General features: G+C 33.8%; 1 long non-coding RNA gene and 1 pseudogene across 1 annotated transcript; both read left to right on the top strand.

Annotated features, from left to right (window-relative positions):
- The window catches only part of LOC143622454 (uncharacterized), a 204,873-nt pseudogene that overhangs the window by 103,462 nt on the left and 74,261 nt on the right, over positions 1–27,150 (top strand).
- LOC143622480 (uncharacterized) lies at positions 4,002–4,443 on the top strand. The gene is made up of 3 exons (XR_013151712.1): positions 4,002–4,091; positions 4,167–4,286; positions 4,363–4,443. It is a non-coding gene; the product is annotated as an uncharacterized LOC143622480 (long non-coding RNA).

The raw sequence follows: 27,150 nt of genomic DNA, 5'->3' as shown, positions 1-27,150 counted from the left end.
TAAACAAGATTATTTCTAGGCTCGAGTTGAGCACAATGTCTTTAACTTACAAAAGTTCGAATTATGGAAAATAAAAAATTATATCTTCGATATACCAATATCTAACTGAATTTAGTTGACAACCTACATACCATGTCAAATTTGAATCTCTCAAGTGAGCTAAAACTGTGAAACAAAACCGTTATTAATGGTTCAATTTCGTTTTTCAATAATAAAAATTGTTAGTAACGGTTGACACCATGTTTCTGTCATTAAATGTATGCATCATGGATACTAATACCAAATAGATTACAAACAGTGCACGCTTAGTGGCGTGACCAGTGGCGGGCTTACTCTTAGCCGAAGGGGGCAACCATCCCCTTAGTTTTTCATTTTCAGCTATATATTTGTGAAAATTGTGATCCCCTTCTTAAAATATTGCAAGCACCCCCCTTAAACTCGACGGATCTTTGTTAATGAATATAGTTAATCGGAGTTGGCTGTATTGATGTTTTGAATGTTGATTAAAAATGGTAGGGATTGTAGGTTATTTTTGTTTGGAAGAAGATATAGATGCAGTCTCTAGGATAGTTTTTTAATTAAGATATTTAACTATTTAACTATTGTTTTGAAGTCTGAGTAGTATAATGGTTTTTTGAACGACCAACAAATATAGAATGCCTAAGTACTTCGTACGGGGTGACCCGATGGCAAAAGGCCACCGCTAGCCGGCCCAACCAAGCCGTATGGGTCCCTTATGCGCCTCCAAGTTATCTCATGTTCCGGGAAAAACCCATCCCAAACGCCCTCATGATCTAACCGAAGATTTAGAAAGATTTCAGGAGTCTTTCATTGAGACAGCCATGTCTTTCATTGAGACAGCCATGTCCCCCTAAAGTGTTGTAAGTGAGGATTGAACTCGGGTCTCCATATAGAAACCCAAGCTTTCTATCACCACGCCACGTTAGAGAGGACAATATAATGGTTTTTAGTTAGGAAATTACTTTTTACTTTGCCCATCAAAGGAGATTTTCTATTATGTAACTTATCTTTTTATTTTAATAAGTGTATGCCTCGTTACTACTTGTGAATGCTCTTTGAGGTTTGAAATTCCAATGTGTGACTTATTTTTTTAGCTTCTAATTTATAAATTATTTGGTGGTACTTGTTAATTGCTAAAAAGTAAATTCTTTATATGTACATATTACAAATGACATTTGACATATAAGAGTTTTAAAATTAACCAATTAGCATTATTTGACTCCTATTATTATATAGGATAAGGTTAAAATACAAACTACAATAAAAATGAGACATGTGAGTAGGAATCTAATTCATTGATCCTAAATTTGGATTATGGAGATTAATCTAAGAATAAAAATTGATGAGAATAGGTAATAACCCACTTATGATGACTTATTTCTCTGCACATGTAAGTCACATGTCAAACACCCCCCCCCCACCTATCATTTTAAAACATCCATAATTTTTTCATATGACATTTAAAAAAAGAAAACCATAATAACAGGCGTTTTTAAAATTTTTTATTTTTATATAACAAAATTAAACTTATATTAAAGACTAAAAAACGCTTGTTAATATAATGAAATTCTTTTAAAACAATATTATATGAAAAAGTTATAAACGTTTAAAAATGTGTAGAATAATTTAACATTTATTATACATAATGTTTTTTTATTTAATGTATTTTAATTTATTATTATAAATTTTAATGCATATGTTTTATTTATAATGTATATATTTTTATATATAAAATTCGACTACACACAGTTGTGAAGTTCTTATTTTTCTACGATGTGTTTCTTTTTATTTGTGTTCGATAAAAATTTTATTTAAAATGAACAATTCAATCGATAATCGATCTAGCCTGTGGATCGTAACATATCTGGTTAAATCTCCAGTCTGGTTTTTTAAATAATTGGTTATGGTTAGATTTCTAAAATGAATGCCCGTAAATAACAATATTAAAAAAATATATTATTTTAACTATGTGTTTGTAATGACGTTTGTTGTACTTATGTTAATTATACAAACTTAGTTTGATTATGTTCTCTTATATGACCGACCAGACCCAACCCAAACCGGAAAAAAATAATATATAGACAAACAACCCCTAAAAATCCACCCCCCCACCCACGAAATATATTCATGTGTTTACCACAAGATGTGACCAAAGCTATATGAAATAAGCTATATGAAATTGCAATGGTCAGCAAACCGTTAGATCGTGCATGCCACATGAATTGGTTTAGCAGCGACAAGACATCGTGTTCATCGAGACAACTATAACTCACTTTACATACTATGATTAACCTATCCTTTTTTTAATTTCCAACACAACGATGCTCTACATTATATGATTACCCGAATAATAACATTGTCCTTTCGGATTTTTGTTTCTTTGTATTTCCTTGTGTTTGTTAAATTAAACGATTATAAAATAACAATAAATCTCGCACAAGTATTCCAATCAGTTATACGCATCTGCAGCTGTTTTGAATCCAAAAAACTCTTTTCGATATCCACCATTATCTTGTAACTCGAAAAATGATCTACCATCGAACCCTTTCTGGTTTCGGGCAGGGCAAAATGGGTGGCACCGGGCATAAAAACAACATATGCAAGAAAATGAGACACTAACCATGAAGACTACATCCTTTAAGCGTCCAGGAGGACACTATGCAAATGGTCGCATCTATATATCGTAGGAAGCCATTTAGCCATTTTCCACATGAGTTAGCCATCACCAAATGATGATTCAATTGTGGTATTCAATGAAGAAATTAAATGAAACGATGGTTCAAAACTTGAGTGTATATAACCCTTGCCCAATTGGTATAAATTATCTCCCAACCTTAATAAAACTATTACAAAAGAACCTTATAATCATCCAACTTTTATCTTTCTAGTTCTTGAAAACATTGTTTGGCTATAAATGGATCAACACCACCCAACAACCACAATCATTAGTTACCACTACCATCTACTAATCACCACTGAGACCAACATCCAAACCCTTTTGTCGCCGTTGTGACTCCACCCACTCCCTATTAGGAACTGGGACCACAAGAGCGAAATCATCAGGACCACAAGAGCGAAATCAAGCTCACCAATATGGAGCTTATGCCTTCGTATTCGAGAAGTGCCTACTGATAAAAAAAATGATAAATAGTGTGTAAACAATTTATCATATTTTTTTTTCACACATTATTTTAATATAGTACAAATGAATGAATTAATGGCATTGTCATTAATAGTGGGTAAGCAATTTATCATAGTATTATATAAGTTAGAGATCCAAGAAAAATTCAGAGAATAAATAAAAAGTTATTGTAACTCTAAAACAATGTAAGTTGTAGTGATCCAATAGCATGCAATAAAAACAGAAACAACAGTTTCATAACAAGTAAGCACAAATGATTTTCACATAGGAAAACACAATAAATAACCTATAATAGTGGTGCTAGAAAGGAAAAGAGATGTTGGAGGAAAGTAAGGATAATAACTTATATAGTGTAGATTAAACAAGGGGAGGTACTTTTGTAATTCAATTGCCATTTAATTGGCAATTGAATGTTGAAGTTCAATGCATGCATAAATAGGTGTTAATTGGTGACTTCGTGGAGTGTGGGTTTCATTTCATGAATATAAAATGATGAGTTATTTAATTTAATGACTTTAAGGCATGAATTTAAATACATACAAAGTTGAAACGGTTCATCTTTTGAACCAAATTGAAAATATTTTGACAAACCAAATTGCAAAACATTATTTGAAGCATTATTTGGTGTTTTTTTTGACAAAAATTGTCAAATACAAATTTACTGTAACTGTAACAAAAAAAAATGGTCATTTTTTGTGTGTATGGTGTAGTGCTGATGAATTTAATAAGGTTATTCAGCACTAAATACATATTTTCTTGGTTATATTTGCTTTTGTTGGTTATAATTTCATGTAACCAACTGTTTTTGGTGGTATAGGTTTTCCCAGATGTTGTTTCCATTGATCTTTCACAACCCCCAAATGAGGCTACTGCTAACAAAATTGTCAAGAACCGTGGTTTTGCTTTTGTGAAGTTTTCATCTCATGCTGTAAGTTATCTGTTTACTTATCTCATCATCTTATTGACCGGTCAAAGTTCAGTTTAGACGAATGTGATATCACAGGCCGCATCATATGCATTTAGGCTTGGTTCTAAGCCAGGTTTTGTTCTCGGTGATTCAATGCATCCTTCTGTTAAATGGGCTGAGGAAGATGTGGGAGTTGATCAAGACGAACTTGCTAAGGTGTTAATTTATTTCATTTTGTTAACATGCATTGTTTGTTGTACACATATTTATACTTTCATTTTTGTATTTCCAGATAAAAATAGCATTTTTCATAAACTTACCCTCCAATACTGATGAAAACTACTTGAAGTTACTCTTTGGTCCCTTTGGAACGGTCAGAGATATATATACAGCAGTTCATATAATTATATCTAACTTTTCGTTACATTAATTGTAAATTTTGATTGTTTGCATGTTGTCTTTCGGATAGAAAAAGTGGTGGTGCATAACAAAGGCTCTTCTTTAGTTGGATTTGTTCATTTTGTTGAAAGACCAGCAAGTGACAAAACTGATAAAACTTACTTTAACACTCAGTTAATTATAATTTCTAACTTGGCTTCTATATATAGCACCTTGATAGTGCGATAGGGGGCCAAATGAAAAAGTTGTCTCAGGGCCAAAAGGTGGTCCATCATTTAAGCTACAAGTACGGTTAGTGTTAGTTACTGTAGGTTTTTAGTTAGGTATAAACTGCATTTAATGCTGGTAATGTGAAAAGCATTAGATTAATTATCTAAAACTATATATTAAAGAGAAACAAATAAAATTGTCAAAGCTAAAAGGTAAAAGAGTAATTTCATAAACCATGAATGATAAAATGTCTTTTTTGTCCTTATCATGCAATTATGAAATGAACTAAGCAAAATGATAAAAAAAAAGTAATTTCATAATCCATGAATTATGAAATGTCATTTTTGTCTTTGTCATGCAATTGTGAAATGGCATTTGTGCTCATCACTCTTCCTTTATATATAATATAGATATAGATAATGTTAATTTTGGGAATTTTTGGTACAATACGTGTAAATTTTTGGGATTTTAGTTATAATAATGTTAGATTTGGGCCTTTTTGGTGTAATAAATGTTAATATTTGGGATTTTAGGTCTAATACATGTTAATTTTGTGTTTGTGTGTATGTGTGCATATGTATCTTTCCGGCGAGACTTGCTGCTGAGCGAGTTTGATATTTGCTGTCTCGTGGGTTTGACATCGCTTGACAAGTGGTATGCCAATTGATCTTTTTAATTTCTTTACTTTTTTCATATGTACAGATTTTGAGTTTATAATGATTTGTGATATATGTAAAATGGGCTGATTTTTGGCATATGTCATGTTAATTAACAATCTGTTAGGATATATGTAGTATAATTTAGCCTTAAGTTGAACATACTCAAAGACCTATCAAATTTCTTATAAAGAGTTTTTCATTTGTTCTTTATTTGTTTTGTAACACCCCAATTTTTGGGCTATTTTTTTTATTCAAATTAAATGTCGCATACTACAGAGATACACAACACACACTAAAGAAATATAAAACACAAAGCATGATCCATCAAGGTTGCGAACCGGTTCTAGACTAAGTTAAATGGCAAAACTATAGAATACCGGTTCGACTCAAACTAATAAAACCCATCAAACATATATTCATTCAAAAACTCAACTATATATTTAACGAAATAAGTTCACTAATCTAGTATGGCATATAAATTGCTAGTAATTTGGATACATATACGTGTATATATATATAAGCATTAGTTGATCCATAAATTTATCATCACATAATCATTTATGTACATGTGCAATTACATGAACTCTTTACTTACAATAGAAGTCTGTCACAGTATATTTTGTTATCCTACATGTGTACACACTATTACACACATAACTTGCACAACACTTTATACTAACTAAAATTCCTAGGTTAACTTGTTAAAGATAGTATATATGATATTATATATATACTTTATACACAACCAGCATCTAAATTATTTGAAGTTCCAGTGTAACAAATCTAATTAACAATGCTACCCATAACCAAATTATTATGGCCAGGTCCTGCTTCTATATTCTTTAATTAAATTATTGGTATTATTTAAATATTCAATTAAATCTACCAAGTACCAAGTGTAAAATAACTAATGAGAGTTTACATCATCCTCATCCAAACCATGTGCATGTATACAACTGTACGATTTTCTTATATTCATCATTCCTAATTTTTATGAGCATTTAATTAACTTGGTAAACTTTTGAATAATAATCCCTTTATACCCTAATATATGAAAATAACATAAATTTGCAAAGTAATCTCCTCCTTGTCTCTCCTAGATGCATCGCCCCTGCCTCCCTACCAGGCATTGACTTTTTCCTTCTTCTAGATGGTCATTGACTTAAGCAAGATATTATGAAGATCCTTAAATTTCAAGGAAGCAACGTATCTTCCAAAATCTCTTATCCCCAATGCCTGCAAACCCTATAAGTCAACCTCTACTTCATACAAAGAAATCCCTTAGGCTGAGGGGTGTGGGGCTTCAACGGGGGCGCTAGAGCCCCTCCGCTCGCGCCCCCAGGCGCGACCACCACACCACCAGGCGCTAGCGGGGGCGCTAACGGGGCGCGAGCACGAAAAAGTCAACCTGCCTATAAGTCAACCTCTACTTCATACATCGCCCCTGCCTCCCTACCAGGCACTGACTTGATCAATTTCTTCCTGCCCACGCTACTCCATCATCATCAGTCCAATCGACTCTGGCCTTACCTTCTCAACCATGATATTGCACAATCAAGAATAAAAGAAATCGGGTAAACAATCCTTTGTATTATTATAATCGTTCCCTTGCTCGATCTTTGATTCAATCTCATTATTAAGTTCGGATTAATCCTAAATTTCCAGCCTTACCTTCCTGTATCTCACAAATTCCCCTTTGGAGATCCAAAATCGGCTGGAACAAGGATACCAAGAAGTCTCCAAACAACTAATGCTTTGGTGGTGAAGACGTTACCCTCTTTCGTAAGTTCTCGAACCCCGTTGCATCGTTCTTCCTTCTAATCTTTTGGGCAGTGAAAAATTCAGTTTGATTGTCTCTATACATGGACCGAAAATCATCCATATCGTCCTCATATTAGTCCCCATAAAGGTAATGCGAAAACCCTTATTAAAAATCTTCACTTGCTCACTTAGAACTCCAATATTTTCTAACCTATCGTGACCTTCTTTTCCACAGCTCTTTGGATTCTTTTTAAGTCTTCCACTCATACGTACAATCTGCGCTAACTTAAGGTACACTAAACTAAACCCGAAAACATGCATTTACAACGTTAATTTTTGAGTTTTATACACTAATTAGGCACGAGCAATGACACACATAACCCATAACCTAGAACCACTAAACTTAAAGTAACCAAACCTTATTAACCTATTAACCCTTGGTGTAAGTCATGAATAAACATGTTAAATCGTTGAAAACATGTAAAAGCGATATTAATAAACTTGTTATTTAAAAACACGACTTTAACAAACTATAATGACTTTTTATAAGCATATATACAAATCTTATAACATGTCCAAAAAGTGTATTTTTAACTCTATACATTAACAACCAGTAAACGCTCTTTAAGTTTATTTATTTTGCGTCTTACACATCACATAGAGAGCAAGACATTATATAACACTATAAAAACAAAACAATACTAACCTGCTCATAATAAATCATCTTGGTTCAGCTTTCCGCTTTACTGCTCGATAAAACTAAAACCATATACGTTATAAACCAAAACCAGCCCTAACCATATTGTTTATTTTGTTACTATATAAGTGTAAAATAACTTTAGCTAGCTCTAAACATAGGAATCTAAAATGCATAAAAACCTAAAAATAGAAAATCATAATAATAACTTAATATAACTTGTAAATAAGTTAATAAGATGTCCAGACTTGAGCGAGTGTGTTTTGTGACTTGAATCATTTTTTAGTTTATTTAATATTTAAATGCCTAAAATAAGGATAAATTCTAAAGCTAAGTCTAAAAGTTTTTCAAACATTATAATAATTTATCCTACAGTAAATATATGTATAAACTAAGCATTTTGAACAAGAATCACTTAGCTACAATGTACGAGAATCATACGGATAAACCGTATTTTTTTTACCTAACTTCTTTCGTGGTATATAACCTAACTATAATTATACAGGCCAATCAAGTTGTTATGTGTTATTTGTCATAATTTGTTTTAATGCATTAAATATCAAATATTCGTATAACCAAAACCAAAAGTTTAAAATTTAAAAATCTATATTTTTGCAGATTATTTAACATATAAAAATTATATTTGGAAGAAACATTGAGAATTATAGTCCTCACACTTGTAACAGATTACTTAACGTAAAACACTCTAAAAGAAAGTTTCTAAACTCGTGTCACAATATGCAACCGTAATCTCAAATAACAAAAGAATATGCGTAACAATAACCAACTTAGGTCACGTGCACACATAATATGACACATATTTCTTTAGTGACGCATTATATGAATTTAGGAATGTCTATGAGTTGGAGCCATTTCCCGCATAGCATACAAGATTCCTTAGCGTTTTTATCTTCACGCATACGCATAGGCCGAGGTGAGTTCATGCACTACCCTTTTTCTTAAATTTTTGGGTGGATACATGCTTCAATATATGTTTCTGAACTAGTGGTGTATTGTTAATCAAGACCAATTTTGCTGCCATAAACAATCCCCGACTTTGTAGCATAATCGTTAACTCCATTAGGAGTCACGGGATATATGGGTAGTACTATCTGGGAGACCCGTACACAGTGGGCCTATATCATGGACGACCTCCCACTGAATGATAAATGGTTATCTTGTGACATATATCTGCGCATTTTTGTATCTTATGTTGGCAGACATAAGTAAATTTGACCCATAACAATAAGGGGTATGGGTAAGGGGTATATATATTTTAGATGTTCACAGGTCGTGGACACAGGTTTGATTGTGAACTTGCTTAATGTGCACCATACTATTTAGATCATTTTTATTTAAATGTTTTCATAACTTAAACTCATGAACTCACCAACTTTTTAGTTGACCCAATTATTTTAAGCATGTGTTCAGGTACTTTTACTCGGATATGGAGATTTAGAGTCTTAGACAAGAGTTCGTTTGGAGATAGAAGACCCTTCTTAGAAGACTTATGCCGAACCGTAGAGCTTAACCCCAAGAAGCCATGATGGATAGTAGAAAATTTTCACTTAATTAAATGGTAGTTGAATTTCTAGCTTTGTAGTTGTATTAGACATTTGATTGTAACTTTGACCTAGTGTTGATAATATAAATTTGTTACCTTAATTCCGCTGTGTTTTGGTTGGTATTCAGTCGTCACGTCCAGCCCCCTAGTCGGGGTGTGACATGTTTGCTTTTGAACAGTTTACTAGCTCAATTATGATTCGTATTTTAGGGTTTTTAATCTATTCTTGTTGTGTATTTGTTGTAATTGCTTTATATAATTATATTTATTATTTGTGGCAGTTGTGGATGATATACATGGCACATCATACGGGTGAGCTCGGCTTGTTTTTTACTTTTGAGTTACGAAGAGCTCGAGCTCGGCTAAACTTTATCGTCTCTGTGCTTCAAGATTGCTCTATTCGTGCAGTTTGGGAAAAAGGATTATCCTGTTTGTTTGTAAGTTGTATGATTCATAAAGCTGCTTCTTATTTGTGTAATATAAGGTTTGCGGTTAATGGTTTGGGGCTTACATTGTACAAATTGAAGTCTCTTTATTGTAGTCGAGTTTAGATCAGGTGGTTTTGGCCGATTAAACAAAGTAAAATCCGCCCTTTTAGTTAGATGTATGGCATATAATTGTTTCTTTTGCAAAGTAAAATCCTCCCTTTTAGTACTTTTACAACTATGTTGCATAAAGTGAGAAACATTTAATATCATCATGATGTGCAAATATGCTACACACATACTGATTTGAGGCTTGTGAACTACCTGTGCATGGTATTACATGTGCTTATTAAACCTTAAGGATTCTGATGCTCAATCAAAGTCTCTACTTCAAGTCTCGATTTGCTGATATTCAACTTGCAGCTATATCTATATAATACCAGGTGCTATATTGGTCCTTTCAGACACTTTTTCTAGCAAGCCTTGATAATGCTGATGGTCAATTGCTTCCAACTCTCAAGGTTACACTTTAATTCAATATAGTTGTGTTTTTTTATCTTACTTGAAAATGACTTTGTAAAAACATGGATAGCTTGAGGTTAAAAAAGGATGGTAAAGGTGTTGACCTACTTCCATATTTGGGGAGATTGAGCAGTGGGAAAGAGAGAATAAAATCCAAAAGCCACATAAGGTTTTCACAATAGACTTGGTAAGTATTAAAATGGTAATCTTTATAATTAAACCTCATTGAAAATATTAATGTGGTTTATGACATGTAGGATGGAGTTGTGTGGTCAAGAGCTTTGCTGGTGCACTATGCATTTGAGAAAGGCATCTAAGCATCTAATAAAGCAACGAAGATGAGACGAATAGTGATACGAACTAGTTAGTTTTTGTGTTTGACTTCTACAAAACATTCGACCTTGTTGACTTTTGTGTACATTATATATAAATTTTTGTGTTTGACTTCTACAAAACATTCGACCTTGTTGACTTTTGTGTACGTTATTATGTTTATATATATCCAATGGTTGTGGTATGTATTTGTAAAAAGTCTGCATGTATTTGTTTTAGCAAAAAAAAACTTGGAAATGCTGATAAAAGAAGCTCATTGCCAATATTGTATTTGGCCATATTTATTCTCTGAATATCACTATCTTGGGCCACTCATTTCTATTATTCAACGGACCATGTTCGATTTCCCAATATAACAGTTGGACTCAAACATCCTCCAAATCCTAATGAACCCACATCAAGGAAAAAGCCCCATGGTAGCAACAAATATACTTTAAGATCCGAAACCGTCATAATCGACTTATGTCCAAACAACACCAATCCCATATTTCCTGAACTACCCCTCCATCTATATCTAATCCGTTTACTACTTTTATGCCAACTGAACAAACTATTAATCCAGGATAAGTCAACAGTATACCGGATATCAAGTTCGACCAGGAGAAGTCAAGTAAGTCCAAACCAGTTGCTCAGTCCTGCCATTTTGCAGATTCTTTGGTTAACTTCCATTCACATTTAAACATTGACTATTGTACCAATTTACTAGATTACCCTCGCATATATCGGTATTGCATGCATCATAAGATTCAAGAATACAACTGATCCACCAAATCCCCATTAATTGTCAAAACCGAGCCAAATCTTTTGAAAGTTCCATATGCCATGTTTGACCAGAAAACAGTCAAACATGACCTGAAAATCATGATGTAACAATTCATCCACTTTCTAATCCAACTGAATACTCATGTCCTTAAACTTTGTCTGCTCAAAAAAAAATTACTATTTAAAAGTTCAAAATTGGATATACCAACAGAGTTTTCAGTTCAACACAAGTCAGACAAGGATTGACTTACAACACTATTCACAAAATTCAACCTCTGATCTTTAATAACTCCCATTAAGACAATTGCTTCAATAGCTTATTTTTGTGATTGTGTACCGGGTATACTAAGAATGAACTTAAGCTGCCAACAAGAAACTAGTAGCTGATATATTCTAACAATAAGGGACCACCAGCATGTGCAGTTGACCACATGAAAGTCAACCATAGTCAAAAGATCAAATTTTGATCAAAAAAGTCAAAATTGAAAAAACCAGTCAAAATAAGGGCCTTTACTCTCTAAGTATATTTGCACATATGTTTTAAATATCGTGATTGATAAGAATGCTTGAGTTGAACGATGATGTTTGTTTACACTGATGCTTATGAGGCTGAATTGAATCAAAGTCCACATATTCACAGTGTGATAAGTTTATGCATACCACCTGCTTTGACAAAATGCACGTGTGGGAATTTTCATCATCTAATCAGATTATCAGAATATGTATTTTGTTAGATTTTTGGTTATGTTTGTATTTGCATGGTAGTGAGATTTAGAAAAACTTTTCAGAAGGAGCTAAATTTATAAAAACTTATGAAGCAAAACCTGCAATATAGAGCTGCCACAAATACTCAGACTTCTGTAGAAACTTTTAACAAGTTGAACTGATGAACACAAACACAATTGTATAACCCATACATCTAAATGAGTTTAACGGGTTGATGGGTTCGGTGCGTTTTATTAATATGTTAAGCAGGTTTAAATTGGTTAGACCAATAAAAAGGGAGAATTTCATATGCTCCTTGAATGACGGTAACCTTCATTTTCCTCTTCTAAATCAACATGTTATGTACGGATTTTTCAGCTGCAATTTGATCCTATTTGTCTAATTATTGTTTAAAAAACAAAGTGTTAGTGCACGGTTTTGCGTCTTGAGTCTTTGTAATTAACGTTAATGTTTTTGTTTAATATTTAATGTAATAATTAGTTTAATTATTATCTAGTTCGTTATATGTGCAGTCTAGTTCGCTAGGGGATGTTAGCGAACTAAGACTTAAGTTTAATCCCTCCTGATTCGTTAGGGGATGTTAGCGAATAAGGGGGTGTTTCGTTAATTTAAATGTATGTGAACGAAGTAGCGTCTGATGTTAGCGAACCAGACCTGTCTTCTATATATAGTGAACACTGTTCACACATAATTTAAGTTTTGAGAGTTTTAATTAACAAAAACCTTGCCCGATTCCTCTCTCGATCTTCAACCTAATATTATACAAACAATTGATATACATATACTGATAATATATAAACATATATAACACTTAATCTAAGGTAATTATTGAGCTAGATCTACATAAACGTATTAATTGATTATCCGCAGATCTGAGATCTGTTATTGTTATTGTTATTGGATTGATACGATTGAACGGGTTATAACAAGTGGTATTAGAGCTGTTGGGGCTCAATTACACTTGATTTGGTGTTTTAATTAGTTTTCGTTTTTGTTAGTTTTCTGTTCGAGAGATTTTGAATCACTTTTTGGTTGAATTGTTTGAATTATGGACGTTTTGGACTGGATTTGAGTTCGTTAAGGTATAGGAAAGGTTCGGGGAATTGGAATTGAGTTTTGGATTGATTTTGAGTGGATTGGTATTGTTTCTGTTTTGTGTCCGAAACAGAGATTGGTTTTTGGTGCAATTGAATTCGAGAAATGGATTAATTGGTTTTGAGATTTGGTGTGTTGGATTCGCGAGTTTGTTACGAGTAATTTGATAGGTAATTTGTGGTTTTTGGTAAAGTATCGAGAGTGTATAACGGATTTAAGGTTTCTAGTTTCTGGGTTTAGTGTTCATCATTTTCCAGATTTCTGGAATTTCTCGTTGAAGATTTGAAGATTCAAAGATGAACTTGATTCGTTATCATCCGTATGGAGATTCACTATCTTGTTTCTTTTGATTCATTCATTAAGTTAATTCGTTAACTAATTCAAGTGATTCGTTTGCCAGTTCGTGTTAGTTGTTAATTCGTGTCATATGATTCGCTAATTGGATAAACAGATTCATGTGATACGTGTCCACTTTGGGATTTATGTCATAACAACCTTTGCCATGTGGCATAAGGTGTCAGAGTTTGTTACAAAAGGTTGTAACAACCTGATTCGTGATAGTTGATTCGCTATCAACTGTAGCTGATTCGTTATCTCATTTCGCTAAGGATTTCTTGGTGATTCGTTACTGGTTATCCTCTAATTCACTTAGTCAATTCGTTAAAAAATTCCCCTTTGGAGATCCAAAATCGGCTGGAACAAGGATACCAAGATCGTGAAAAGTATCAAAGATTATTGAAAAAAGTAAAAGATGCGGAAAAGGTAGGTGTTTCCAAATCTTTAAAAAATTCAATAGTTGGTGGTAACTGAAAACAAAAGTCCTCCTCTTCTAAAAACCCGATTGAAAAATCTTTTGGTTTCATGGAGAGAAACCAAGTAGACTTGAAGATTATGAGATGATTAAGAGTAAATGGCATTACGTTCAACGTCTTGTGCAATCCCCAATTTTTGGAGATGATTAGCGCAATCAACAAAGCACCAAAAGATTACACCCCCCCGTCTAGCGAAAAAGCAAGAACTGTATAATTTCTTTTGGTCTGTGTGCTTGCACAAACCTTGAGTCTTTTACAGCAAACAGTTGCGGTTTACAAGATTTGGGAAAGCTTATACTTCGAGGCAGTATTCCAGAAGTGCCCAAGAATCTATACCGGTTAGAATGTCTAGAGGAGCTAACTTTGTGTATGGATGAGATTAAATATCTTCCAGATAGCATTTGTATGTTGAAACATCTAAAATCTCTTAAACTTGGCTATTGTTTGCTTCTTGTGCAGTTACCCAATGATCTTGGCATATTAGAGTGTTTAGAGGCGTTACATCTAAGGGGTTGTAGATCTTATTAGATTGTTTAACATTTCTAAGTCTCTCCTATTGTATTCTCATTGATAAATTGCCGGAAGAATTTGGGCGTTTAGAATGTTTGAAAAGGTTAGATATAGAGCGTGAAGGCATATTTATCAATTGAAGGGTCTGCATATTTATGGGGCCAGGGGCCAACTAAAGTCATATGGTTTTATATTTCTAAAAAAATCTTACGAGACTTGTATTGCGTAGAGCTATGAATAAGACAGTCACACAACATGAGTATCCTAAGGAATGATTTGTATTAAAAAGGAAGTATTCAAATTTGGGTCTTTCAAAAATTATGTTTGTAAATTGTAGAATGTAAACAAGGACTTACTTTCAGTTAGTACTTTTATTTTCAATTGCTTTTTCAACCAAAAGTTTGAGTTAAAGCTTTTTAAGCCAAGTTATAATAGGCAGTATTTTTTTTTTCAATAAAAGTTTCCTCCGTAAATTAAATGATTGTTTTTTTTCCTCTTCATGGTTCTTTGTCGAGCTTGTAATCAATTAGGTACGTGCTATTGAAGGTCGATATATGACGATTTGGTTGATAGGTGTTGTTTCACAACACGTTGTCAGCATGACTCGTTTTTGGAGATGGATTGAATCATCATAAGCACGAAGATCGATATGTTCACTTTTAATCAAGAGGTCTGCAAATTTTGATCGGTGCTTCATTCGCTAATTAGGTAATGATTACGTAATGATTACCTTTTATGTCGTATACATATTTAATCAATCGAAATGAACAATTACGTTTCCATAATTTCTGGCATTGTAGTTTTGATCAAAGATGATAATTCAATATTATGATATAAAGGTATAGGGTAGAGATATTGTACAATAATGCGTTAACGTATGATAGGTACGAGACGCTCAAAGGAAAAAAACAAAGGCAAAAGTACCAAAACGCTCAACCAAACCCTAAAACACTCAGTCAAAAACCTAAAACGCTAAAAAACGGTTTTCTTGAAAAAAATGAAAAATTGATCGATTAACCATCCAAAACTGTTTTTTTGGTGAACCAATGATTAATTGGATATGTATTGACGATTACGAGATGTTTGTATGTGATTTCATGGATCGATTTTGTGAAAAAATGGATTCGCGTACCTATTGTACGTTAAGGTATCATTGTATTGGATCTTTTCTCTAAAGTTATCTATATTCTATACTAGCTTATATGCCCGTGTGTTACACGGGTTGAGAAAATGTATTTTCTTAAACAAATTAAAAACAATATATAATAAAATATGTAACATTTATAAAAATCGATTTTACATATAACCATAAAATTCAATTAAAAATATATTGTGTTAAGAGATATAGGTTCTAGTTTTCATTTACTAATTTCTAAATAACTTGTTATAGAGAGTATGTTGTTTATATTTAAAGACTTTTCGCATCGAACAATCCATTTTGACCTTTGAATCGGGTGATAAAAAAGTTTCAAAGATATTATCATTTACAAACTTACATCATAATTAGTATGGTTAACAATTTGAAAATTATATTTAACTTTAAATATGAATGGGATAAAGTAAACATAATAAGTTAATTTATGTTAATATGTGCTTAATTTTAAATTTCCTATCAAGTTTAGAAATATTTTTTTAAAACATCCAATCGATTAGCATTTAAGTTTTTAAAACAAAATTACCAACACTCAAAACAACAAAGTGAAACATGTATCAAAAGAAAACATCTAAACATCAAAACAAACCATTAAAACTTGTTCTACAGTTATCAACACAAACTTTTATATCCACATTCCTTTTAAACACAACTGCTAGTGATCTCTTTCAATGTGTTTTCACGAATTTGTCCCATTTTCATAAACTATATCTGAATGTCAACTTTGATTGTTCACCATTACGACCATGGGGATTAATAAATGTCAGCAGCATTCCATCATAGTCATCAATCTTATTAGCAATCTCAAAGGGAAGATGCTTTCACAAATTAATGTAAAAAAATTAAGTTAAAGTTAGATTGTTAAAAAAAAAAGAATAAAAAGAACATTGGTAGATAAAAAAATGGTAATTACAAATTTATTATTTTTGTTATGATGTTCATTATAAATACGATTTTAGACTCATCATTTTCTTCATGAAGAGCTATTGGGTTTTCAAAAGTACCATAGTTTTGAACAAAAGATTTATTTTAGGTCATATGAAAGAAAGCAACATTTGTTATTTTTATTGGTAAGAGAGTTTAATTAGTGTTGTTCGAAAAATATTGGAAATCGTTTATTTGTCTATGTAGTTGACTATTTTTATAATATAAAACACTTTAAAAGATAAATAAAAGACACTTTGAGAAGAATTATCTTTGTTGGTAAAAGAGTTGGATGTGTGTTTTGTGAAAGATTTCGAAATGATAGTTTTGTCTTATAGTTGGCTTATTGATTTGAAAAGGTTTAAAATTTGTTTTAGTAAGGCTGAACAGATAAAAATGGTTTCAGGTATTGGGTATAGAATTTTATACCTATTTGGTGCAAAGTATTGAAATAAACAATTTTTAATTTTGAAGCAGGAATTATGAAGTAGGAAAAAAAATTTGGATTTATATTTGTAGTCTTTTACAACTAGTTTTAGATGTCAAAAGTATTTTGAATAAAAAAGTTTATAATATATGCCAACAACCAGCTCTAATGTGTTAAAGTAGATTATAATATGACACAAAAGTAACTGTATTTGATAAATAGGATAATAAAATAACCATGCACCATTTATACATTTTAGTGTTATAATACAAGAAGTAAAAGTGAAGAGTTATACAACCTACTGTGCGTATTAGGGATGAACAATAACCGAATCTTTAACCGAAAACGAGGAAATCGAACTTAAATAATCGAAAACCGAATTAACCGAACTCATCATTTTTTTTTTCATATTTTCAAGCTTTTTTTCCTTTATTTTACGTATTATATGAATAGTTTAATATTATCAATTTCATGACATTGTTTGACTTGGTGGTTATAGTAATGAAAACAAAAGTCACATGGGTGTAGTACTCAAATTGGTGATTTAATTTTCTTGTTCAATTCAACTCAAAAGAGCACTTAGCTCAAGAAGAAAAAAAATAAAAACAAATAGAAAAAACTTTTGCAAAAGCTCTTTTTGGTTCATACACCTTTGGAAAGTGGACCAAAATATATGACCCAATTACAAATTTTGTCCTTTAAAAAAAGCCAAATTACGGTTCGTGTCCTTTCCTTGCAGGCGGTGTCCTTTAAACTTTTTTTTCCTACAAGTTTTGTCCTTTACGCTAACTGGGTTAGAAAAAGTCAGTTAAATCCCCTCACGTGAAACGCATGTGAGGGCATTTTTGTCTTTTCGTCTACCTGCAACTTCTTCTTCCTCTTTTCTTCTTCCCCCTATCTCTCCTCTCATGTGCATCCACCATCACCACCCACCTTCTTCTTTCAACATCCAAAACCCCACCACCACCTGTTGCCGACTGCCACCACTACCCACCACCTACCGCCACCACCATCACAACTGGTAATCGATGGCACCGTCCATGTTATCCATGGCAGCGGCGGCATCTTCTCGCTCAAGAAACGTGACAAAGCCAAAGGAGCGGTGCTTCTGTGTGGCCTGATCTAACGGTGTCTTGACATCCTTAATGTCTCCGAAGGGGATGAAGGCTGAATGGAGTATGGTTTCGTTTACTTCCTCCGCCAGCCCACCTAATCAAATATTCAATTACAGGTATGAGTATGAATATGAATATAGAACTAGGGAAAAGGGTGTGTTTCTTACCGACGTAGAGGGTGTTCTTCTGCACCTGTTGGTTCATTCTTTTCTTGTCTGGAGGAACACCGTGACTCAAGTCTCCTACTAAATATTGACGAAACCCGGCCCGACTGAACAAACCTAGAGACGGCTGGCTAATCCAATGGAAGGGTTTTCTTCTTTCTTTCTTTTTTCCAGGTCAAAACAGGTTTCAGGTTGAAATTGAATCGGAGGGTTTCTTGACGGATTCGGAGCGATTAAGGGTGGAATTAGGTGAGGGTTTTAGTGGGTAATCGATGGCTGAGGTTGAATTGATGGTGTAAGATCGGTTGTAGATTGAGGGTTGTTTTTTGTGGTGATCGGAACCGATCATTTTTAGGGTTTTCGATTGAATTGAAATGAATTTGGATTGGGATGATGATGGTTTGATTTTGTGGGTGAGATTGAAGGTGATGGTGGCGGCGGTAGGTGGTGGGTAGTGGTGGCAGTCGGCAACAGGTGGTGGTGGGGTTTTGGATGTTGAAAGAAGAAGGTGGGTGGTGATGGTGGATGCACATGAGAGGAGAGATAGGGGGGAAGAAGAAAAGAGGAAGAAGAAGTTGCAGGTAGACGAAAAGACAAAAATGCCCTCACATGCGTCTCACGTGAGGGCATTTAACTGACTTTTTCTAACCCAGTTAGCGTAAATGACAAAACTTGTAGGAAAAAAAAGTTTAAAGTACACCGCCTGCAAGGAAACTTAGAAAAGGACACGAACCGTAATTCGTCTTATTTTAAAGGACAAAATTTGTAATTCTGTCTATAAATTCAAATTAAAGAATAGATATATGTGTATCTTGAGTCGTGATGAAATGACCAATGATTTAGAAAAGACACACCTTTTAAGTGGATTGGTTTTCAAAAATAAAAAAGATTTCGAAAGAATCAAAACTCATTAAACAATTTAATTTACAATCCAAACCCTTTTTATTTTATATATTTGTCAAGAAATTTGAAAATTACTTAAGGGAAGATCCTTTATCATTTTAGCTAACATGTTAGTGGAGTGAACAAATAACATGTTATTGCGAAACATATTTTTTTTTTTGCTTTTGTTGACCAATCCAAACATGACCCTGCCCATTTCAACCCAACAATGTTTTAACCCGAAAAACCCACCCATGTTGCCATGAGGTACACAAATAGATTTCAGGTGATTTAATAAAGCATGTCCTTTTCTAAGCATAAAAAAGAGACGGATAATAACCAACCGACAATTGAGAACACTCCTAAAGTAATGCCAAAACTCCAGAAAATGCCAATTCCATAGGCTCTGCTCCCCTAAACATATGCTTAATAATAAAAATCAATATAAACAAAAAAAATTTGATTTACTATCATTTTGAAGGCCTAAAGCGAATCTAAAAATTTAATATACATACAAGGAATGGGAATACCCATAGCTTGTTTGAGATATTGTGCCATTTTGAATCATCTTTATGTACCCACAACTTCAAATCATAAATCCGCCATCAAATGTTCTTCATGGCGTCCGAATTTTCTTGATATTTTCTGCATATCAACACAATATTAGAAATCCAAAACCACGGGATTTTAGAATACTAAGTCAACCATAAATTTAATCAATCAACCGATCCAACGATCCTTTGATTCTTTCAAGGTTTAATATCAATTGTAATCAAGAAAATCAAAAGCATACTACAAAATCCAATTCATAACCCATTTCAAAATTGATCAAATATCACAATCCAGATTTCAAAACCAAATATATCAAGTTTCAACATCAATTATAATCAAGAAAATCAAAAGAATACTTTAAAAAACCAATATTTAATCAAAAATTCAAAACCCATTTTCAAAATCAATCACACATCACAACCCAGATTTCAAAATCCAACACCAAACTTTCAGCTTCCAATCAAAAAACCCTACACCCAAAACTCAAAATCAGAAAAAAGTCAACGATCTAATCAAGAAAATCAAAAGGATACTTTCAAAATCCAATCTTTAACCAAAATCTGAAAACCCATATACCAAAATCCAATATTTTAACATCCAATCAAAAACCCACAACCAAAAACTCAAAATTTCAAGAAAAGTCAACGTTAAAAATCACATTTTTTACCTTATCAACTATGATCAAGAAAATCAAAAGGGTACTTTCAAAATCCAATCTTTAACCCAAAACCCACAAACCCATATACCAAAATTAAGAGGAAACTCCTAAATCAAGAAATAATCACTAAATCAAGAAAAGAAATATGTTCGTTAATTTCATTTGAACTAATTCTTTAAATTCTTCCCATGTCAACTAGTACATGGCAACTGTTCCTTTAAACATGATTAAAGTGTTCCACCACTCTAACGCTTCACCTTTAAACATTTGAGAAGTATACTGAATCTTTTCATTCTCAGTACACTTGTTGATTACCACGATCAATTCCATCACTTCTAACCATCTTAAAGTAGCAATGGCGCCAATGTCGCCATAAAATTCTTTCGGACCATAAGTCTTGAAATCTTTAGAAAGACATCCTTCGATCCTAAGCTCTTTTTAAAGTTTCGGTTAAAGTTATCACTAGCATTCGATCCCTGCTCACTTTTTTCATCTTGGTGGGTAGGGTTAGGATGTGTCTTGGTTTTGCTGGTTTTATTGGATTGTACGGTCTTGTGGGATTGCCGGGTTTCACTTTTGGGAACGAAACCATCCTTCATAGCTTGAATCAGTGGATTCATAGCTTGTGTTATCATTTCTTGCATTTTTATCATTAATTTCTCGGGAATCTCTTGAGCAGGTTTGGTTCTAGCTCGATTGCTTCCTGCATTAGAAGCTTCTTGGTTTTGCGAAGGATTAGTTTAGTTCGACATCTGATATTATAATGAATGGATTTAGAGCCAAAGACTTTTATTTATATACCGGTAGATAGAGTATCTTACAAACCGGAATATTTTACAACGACTAGCATATTTTACAAACGACTATAACTACTAGTCCTATTGATAGAGTATATTACAAGAACTGACATAGAAACAAACGATACAAACACAAATGTGTGGGATTCCTAATCTTTGATCATCTTCTTCATTTTACTACATTTCCGTAGTAATTTATTTCCAACTTTCTTCTTCTTGCCACCCTCAGTAGCAATCTTCTTCCTTAAGTCATCAGTTTCATGCAGGGCTCCTTCTTGTGATTAGGGCATAACATTTGGGTATCCATATTGTGGTGGTGGATCACGGTATCCCATCATAACAATATCATAGTGATTCTTGGGTATGGCGGTGGGGGATTTGCTTCAAATGGTAATTTGTAACAAGCTTCAACAGTTGCTTATTGTTCTCTTATTTCATTGGCTTGTTCCGAGATGGTAGGAACAATTCCAGGGTATGGTGGAGAACTTGGAGGGAATCTTTGAACATAAGGATCTTGAGAAATATATCCATAAGGCATATTGAATGATGGTTCATGAAAATCATAGCAAGAGGTCATAGGAAGCATGGGATGTCAGCAACCAATATTTGGTGGAAAATCACACTTTGGAGTATCCTGCATACGAGGGTTTTCTTTCTCAGTACTTATTTCTTCTGAAATTTCTTCTTTGGAGTCTTCCTCTTCCTCTTCTAATTCTTCCTCCGTCCACATCTCTTCATCATTTTTGTTTAGATCAACTTGTATTTTTTATCTTTTCTTGAGCTTGCATCACCCTCATCTTAGGTCTCCTTGATGGACCTGCTATGGAATCATTGTTAGAATTTGTTGGCTTATAAGTTGGAGTTCCAAAACACCATCTTCGTTGATTGGAATGACACTGCATCCAACTGGATTTGTCTTGCTCGGATTTAGATTTGATAGGCTTATCCACTTGCATTTCATTGGAAGGGTGATAGTCCGGAACATCAGACATATGATACTCGGGAGTTAGTGGATCACTTGGTATGCGAATTGGCATTTTCTCCGTGCGGGGGAAGTGGATGGGTTGAATTCCATATGGAACTACGGGTATGTTCGGACGACATTGACTAAAGAAATCTTCATAATAATCTTCATTCTTTTCGTCCTCCGGGAGTATTGTCTCGGGGAGACCAACTCTTCTGGAGTCTCGCATAAAGCCGTCTATCACTTTCTTGAAGGACATCTATTTTTAGAATTTTAGAACGATGAGGGATTATCAAAGAATACCTCCCTATCTTATCCCTATAATATAGTATAAAATATTGAAACTTATCCCTAGATCAAAGGTTAAGTACGATTAGATACCTAATTCGCTAAGATCGATGGCTCTGATACCAACCTGTCACACCCATACTTAGGGTCTAGGCGTGTGACCAATAGTTGGTACCTGTTTTGCAAATATATAAGAGTTTAAGGTTTTAAAGCGTAAGTTATAATTAAAATATTAATGTATTCCAAAAGACGGGAATTAAACACCCGTTAGTTTGTTACAAAAGAGTTGAAGTTATTAACCATAATTTACAATATTTTAATAATAAAACTTCATGAGGCATCAGATCGTCAAATGGCTAGACTCCAACTCCAAACATCTATTCATGATTACTTGTAAAACAATTTATAAAATACGTCAGCAACACATGTTGGTGAACATGCTGATGCTAAAACATTTATGAAAACCTTTAGTTCGTTCTCAAAAAAATCAACGGTCCTCTAGATCGGAGTACCAATTATATCACATTAGTCCTGCCCTCACAACCCTATAGACTGGCTCAATGAGACGAGGACTTGGTACTACGCGTGGTGGGGTATGCCTACCCTCTGCCCACATATGTAATGATCCAAACACAAGTATAACTAGCCCAATTGCCAGCAGATAATAAAGTTTTAGAGATATGTTATCCCATGTAAAATTTGTTTTTTTTTGGTAAATGACTCGATTAAAGAGTTTTACAGTTATTAGCATATTCACCTTTGTTTTGATCAGCGCTTTCACTGATTTTGTTTGAAGTTACCTCGGACCTATCGTGTGAGTATAACCAAGTTTAAATACTAGATCAACGATTTTCTTTAGACCTTTAGTCTATTTGCATAATCATTACTTTGATAATTATTTCTTTATACTTAAACCTTTAGTCCAAATCATTCATTAATAAAACACTACGTTTCTTTTTCATTAAGAAACGTATATACCAAGTTTCTTCTTTATTAAGAAACATTATAAAATCTTTATTTTTATAAAGAAATAATAGTTTATCTATACCCTTGTCTTATAAAAATATCTATATTTCAGTTTACTATCTCATCAAGGTATAGACTATACCACCGACAAGGGTCTAAGCCATATATAATAAAATAATTGGGCAGTACCCCTACCTTGTATGGATAGCTTATGTGAAATGCCTAAGTTTGATGTGGGTATCACTTCTACTTGTCGGTGGGTAATCGAGAATACAACAAACAAAGCTTCAACACTTCCACGTACTTCGAGAAATGAATCGTCGACACGTCAGGATCGAGGCAGGAATATTGAGGTATATCATAGAAGAGTGATTTAGGATGCACAAGGCAGAGCCCGACACCCCTATTTATAGCATTGAAATTGTGTCCCATCGCGATACGCGATGGCTTAAAAAGGGATCCATCGCGTATCGCGATGGAGAACTTAACCGCCATTGAATATAATATTCCATCGCGTATCGCGATGGAACTTTGGTTTGGCCATCGCATATCGCGAGGCCGCCCATTAGGCCTAATTGGTCACATAGTAGACCTATCACGTGTTTCAACATGGCGTCACGTGGCTGGACACGTGCCATGATGACTTCGCTCATTGCGCCCATCGCCTTTCGTCGTCGCCTTTGCCCTCGTCCTCGTCCTCATCTTCGCCTAAGCCCGTGCCAGTGCAAATGCGCGTCGGGTGCTCTGCACCCTCTGCTAAGACCACTGGGTGCATGCTAAGCATAAATATTATTATTATGGAAACTCCATCCCTTATAAAGAGCTTCTAATATTTCCCACTTTTCATGTGGGTTGAAATTTATCTTTCTTATTTATACTCATATAAAGGAGTTTCATTTTCTTCCTTCCTTTCATATGGGATGGATTCCTTTCCTTAACATGGAATGCTTCCATATTTATAATCTATATAAGTTATTATTTTTGTACCATATTTATTATTAAAATATTTTTGGGTCCTTCTATTTTCAAAGTTGACAATTTAACCCAAAAACAAATATGGTATTTTTTGAGATGTTACAACCTCAGGAGGGATAGGACTCGCTTAAATGCTTCCACCTGCAGCACTTGTCCCATTTTTATTTTCTTTTGCATGATTGTTCATTCGGAGCTTATCATCAATTAATTCAAAAGACTTGATCGTTGAAGTCAACTCTGAGCGTGTTATGATATTCAAGTCCGTGGTTCTCTTGATGGTAGCCACACTGTTGTACCATGTATAAGGCAGTGAATTCAACAACTTCTTGTTGACCTCAGACAAATCATTGATGATACCGTCACTTCGTATTTTAGTGACGAGTGACTCAAATATATTGATAAGAGAGGTAACCGATTCTCCTTTACTGTGTTTAAACATGTTGAATTCTCATTTTAATATTTCATTTCGGCTTTCCCTCATATCCAGATTTCCTTCAAGCTCTGGATCGTAAGACATTTTAAAGAAGGAAAAAATTCGCGTTTTTCCTTTTTTTTGCTACAGTGGTTGCTACAGTACCGACTCGATCCGATTTTCTACAGTGCCGACTCGATTCGATTGCTACAGTGCGGCCTTGATTCCATTGCTACATTGCCGACTCGATTTGATTGCTACAGTGCTGCTCTACTCGATTGCTGTACCGACTCGAATCGATTGCTACAGATCCGGCTCGAATAGATTGCTACAATACCGGTTCGGCTCTATTGCTCTAGTACCGCTCGAATCGATTTGCTACAGTGATTTTTTTGAAGAGATAACACCTAAATTATCAACAAAGTCAAAAAGACTTTAGTCTAAAAACTAATGTCTAGATCTGAGTTTTCAACTGAATATGAAGATGTAAAGTATTCCAAAAGAAGTTGATAAACCGAAAACAACCTCAAATCCAACAAAAACTAGGATCAAAATCCGAAAGTTATGACCCGAAAATCACAAAAGTTGATCTGAAAGCTCTGATACCACTTGTAGGTCCTCTAGATGGATCTCACAACTTTACTCGGATCAATCCATGTTGTTAGTTAGCAGAAATCATTAACAACACTCGGATCATGGATGTTAGTTTGTATAAACAAAAGAGAGAAAAGGAGAAAGAAAGTGTTTGGTGGGAGAGTTTCTTTTATTTCCTTGAAAGTGTTTTATTTTCAAAAGGAGTTGGTGGAGAAATGGGTAAAGTGACCGTTTTGTAGGTCCCCATTTGGCCATTTCTCCAAGTTTACATTACAAGGATACAGAATAAACATACTGAGGTACGTAATACACCGACTATTAGCAAATAGAAAGACATACACAATCCTAATAATAAAGTAGAATATTAGCCCTATATGTTTTTAGATTGTCATGTTTACTCACTGGACAGGACCCGAGGGCAGCCTTTTGTTCGACATTCGGTCTCACCTCAGTCGGTTACTCTCATTTTCCTTTAATTACTTAAATCGAATTTGAAAGTTTTATTTTCAATATTATATCTATAATCATATTTGATAATAGCAATTTCACTCGAAAGATGAAATATTTGATGCACTTCAACTTAGGGATGAGATCGGGACCGTACCATACCTATACCCGTACTTGTACCCAAAAGTAAAAATTAGTAAATCTTGGTACCCATACCCGTACCCGAATTATACGGTACGGGTACCGGTACAGGTACTTTGGGTACGGTATTCGCTTTGGTACCTTTTTGTTCTTTTTTTTTAAAAAAAAAAACTCCACTGAACTAGGTATCGATAACGGTACGATACCGACAATCAGTTATCTATAATATCAAAATCGTAACACCGCAACCAAAACATAATACCAAAACTAAACATGAAACAAATCAGCCACAATATAAAATTCATTCCCTTTTCTTAGTTTATTTATTTTTACATATAAATTGTCATTAGATACCCATATATATATATATTATGTTAGTTTATGGTTTCCTCGATTTATACAGTATAACAAGAGAGAAAGTTAATACATGTTATTTAATTATATACACAATTACACATATACGTTTTAATGAAATAAAAATATACGGATACACAATATATGAATATACACATATAAATTGAGAATGAACTTATTCAACTAATATATATTATGTTTTGAAAATCCCGCTTGAAAGTTAAGTCATAAGTTTTGGAAACCTAATAAAAGCCCCTACATAATTTAAACGAAATTCCGCTTGAAAGTTAAGTCATAAATGTTGGAAACCTAATAAAAGTTCCTACATATTCTAAACGGGTACTAGTACCCGTAATACCCGTACTTGTACCCGAAAGTGCCCGTATTTATAATCGGTAAATTTGTGTACCCATACCCGTACCCAAAAGACATGTACAGGTACAAGTACGGGTACTGAAAAGGTATGAGTACGAGTATTTTAGGAAAAAAAAGCTCATCCCTACTTCAACTGTTTGATAAAATGCCTTGCATCGTAATCTTGTATATATCATGATAAAATGCTACTTGAACAGGACATCTTACTTAGTCGGGTTGAGGCATTCCTTTTAATTGATATTATAATACTCCTTGTAATCAAATTTCTTAGTGCACATGTACTTACGACAGTAAATTAGTAATTAGTACTTGTTATCATTTGGTTTTGGTTGCTACTAGTTCCGGTCGGTGGGCCCGATTGTTGGTTTGCAAGTACTGGACTTGTGATCAGACCAAACAAGAGCAATATATAAGGCT

Source organism: Bidens hawaiensis, unplaced genomic scaffold (assembly GCF_021521415.1).
Source record: "Bidens hawaiensis isolate Kalapana, Puna unplaced genomic scaffold, B.hawaiensis_p1.1 tig00003141_1, whole genome shotgun sequence".
Taxonomy (NCBI): Eukaryota; Viridiplantae; Streptophyta; class Magnoliopsida; order Asterales; family Asteraceae; genus Bidens; species Bidens hawaiensis.
The sequence above is the reverse complement of the archived record's forward strand: the minus strand, read 5'-3'. Positions and strand labels throughout refer to the sequence as shown.